Here is a 2963-nt window from a genome sequence, read left to right on the forward strand (position 1 = left end):
CCTACTCCAACCCACACACATATAGCCTACTTCTACTCATGTGGCTATCTTCCATTTTGAACGGCTGGATCTCCTAGTAACTTTACCTTTTTCAAAAAATGGTTCTACTGAGTGAAATAAGTCAAGCAGAGAGAGTCAATTATCATATGGTTTCAGTGACTTGTGGAGCATAAGGAATAACACAGAGGACATTGTGGGAAGGAGAGTAGTAGTGAGTTGGGGGAAACCAGAGGGGGAGACAAACCATGAAAGACTGTGGACTTGAGAAAGAAACTGAGGGTTTTGGAGGGGAGGGGGGTAGGGGGATGGGTAGGCCTGGTGGTGGGTATTATGGAGGGCATGTATTGTTGCATGGAGCATTGGGTGTGGTGCATAAACAATGAATTTTTAAACACTAAAAGAAATAATAAAAATAAAAAATAAAGACCAAAGTGAGAAAATTAGGGGGAAAAATAAATGGTGCTACTTGTCAGAGCCAGGAAGTATTACGGAAACATCTCTGACAAACATAAGTAGTGGATTTCTTGCTCTCTTCATTCATGACTCCCACTTACAGGCCCAATGTGTCTTCCTAAAATCCATATGGTGGATTCCCAACTCCCAGTACCTCAGATTGTGACTGTACTTGGAGACATGGCCTTTACAGAGGTAATTAAAATTAAATGAGATCATTAGAATGGGCCCTAATCCAATATGAGTGGTGCCCTTATAAGAAGAATAAATTCAGAGACAAACATGAGCATACACAGAGGACCATCCAAAATTGAACCAGGAAGAAATCGACAACCTGAATAGACCAATATCTAATAACGAGATTGAAGCAGTGATCAAAAATCTCCCAAAAAACAAGAGCCCAGGACCTGACGGATTCCCTGGGGAATTCTACCAAACCTTCCAAGAAGAAATAACCCCTATTCTCCTGAAGCTGTTTCAAAAAATTGAAGCAGAAGGAAAACTTCCAGACTCTTTCTATGAAGCCAGCATTACCCTGATCCCCAAACCAGGCAAGGACCATACCAAAAAGGAGAATTTCAGACCAATATCACTGATGAATATGGATGCTAAGATTCTCAACAAGATCCTAGCCAACAGGATCCAACAACACATTAAAAAGATTATCCACCATGATCAGGTGGGATTCATCCCTGGGCTACAAGGATGGTTCAACATTCGTAAATCAATCAATGTGATACAACAAATTAATATGAGAAGAGAGAAGAACCGCATGGTCCTCTCAATTGATGCAGAAAAAGCATTTGACAAAATCCAACATCCGTTCCTGATTAAAACGCTTCAAAGTATAGGGATAGAGGGAACATTCCTGAACCTCATCAAATCTATCTATGAAAGACCCACAGCAAATATCATCCTCAATGGGAAAAAGCTTGCAGCCTTCCCACTGAGATCAGGAACAAGACAAGGATGCCCACTTTCACCACTCTTGTTCAACATAGTATTAGAAGTCCTAGCAACAGCAATCAGACAACAGAGAGAAATAAAAGGTATCCAAATTGGTAATGAAGAAGTCAAACTCTCACTCTTCGCAGATGACATGATTCTTTATATGGAAAACCCAAAAGACTCCACCCCCAAACTACTAGAACTCATACAGCAATTCAGCAGCGTGGCAGGATACAAAGTCAATGTGCAGAAATCAGTGGCTTTCTTATACACTAACAATGAAAATACAGAAAGGGAAATTAGAGAATCGATTCCATTTACTATAGCACCAAGAACCATAAGATACCTGGGAATAAACCTAACTAAAGAGGTAAAGGATCTATACTTGAGGAACTATAGAACACTCATGAAAGAAATTGAAGAAGACACAAAAAGATGGAAGACCATTCCATGCTCTTGGATCGGAAGAATAAACATCGTTAAAATGTCTATACTGCCTAGAGCAATCTATACTTTTAATGCCATTCCGATCAAAATTCCACCGGCATTCTTCAAAGAGCTGGAGCAAATAATCCTAAAATTTGTATGGAATCAGAAGAGACCCCGAATCGCTAAGGAAACGTTGAAAAACAAAAATAAAGCTGGCGGCATCACCTTACCTGATTTCAAGCTTTATTACAAAGCTGTGATCACCAAGACAGCACGGTACTGGCATAAAAACAGACACATAGACCAGTGGAACAGAGTAGAGAGCCCTGATATGGACCCTCAACTCTATGGTCAATTAATCTTCGACAAAACAGGAAAAAATATACAGTGGAAAAAAGACAGTCTCTTCAATAAATGGTGCTGGGAAAACTGGACAGCTATATGTAGAAGAATGAAACTCGACCATTCTCTTACACCGTACACAAAGATCAACTCAAAATGGATAAAAGACCTCAACGTGAGACAGGAATCTATCAGAATCTTAGAGGAGAACATAGGCAGTAATCTCTTCGATATCAGCCACAGCAACTTCTTTCAAGATACGTCTCCAAAGGCAAAGGAAACAAAAGCGAGAATAAACTTCTGGGACTTCATCAAAATCAAAAGCTTCTGCACAGCAAAGGAAACAGTCAAAAAAACAAAGAGGCAACCCACGGAATGGGAGGAGATATTTGCAAATGACAGTACAGACAAAAGGTTGATATCCAGGATCTATAATGAACTCCTCAAACTCAACCCACACGAAACAGACAAACACATCAAAAAATGGGCAGAAGATATGAACAGACACTTCTCCAATCAAGAAATACAAATGGCTATCAGACACATGAAAAAATGCTCATCATCATTAGCCCTCAGGGAGATTCAAATTAAAACCACATTGAGATATCACCTTACACCAGTTAGAATGGCCAAAATTAACAAAACAGGAAACAACATGTGTTGGAGAGGATGTGGAGAAAGGGGAACCCTCTTCCACTGTTGGTGGGAATGCAAGTTGGTGCAGCCTCTTTGGAGAACAGTGTGGAGATTCCTCAAGAAATTAAAAATAGAGCTTCCCTACGACCCTGCAA

The sequence above is a fragment of the Neovison vison genome, chromosome 6, assembly GCF_020171115.1.
Source record: "Neovison vison isolate M4711 chromosome 6, ASM_NN_V1, whole genome shotgun sequence".
Taxonomy (NCBI): Eukaryota; Metazoa; Chordata; class Mammalia; order Carnivora; family Mustelidae; genus Neogale; species Neogale vison.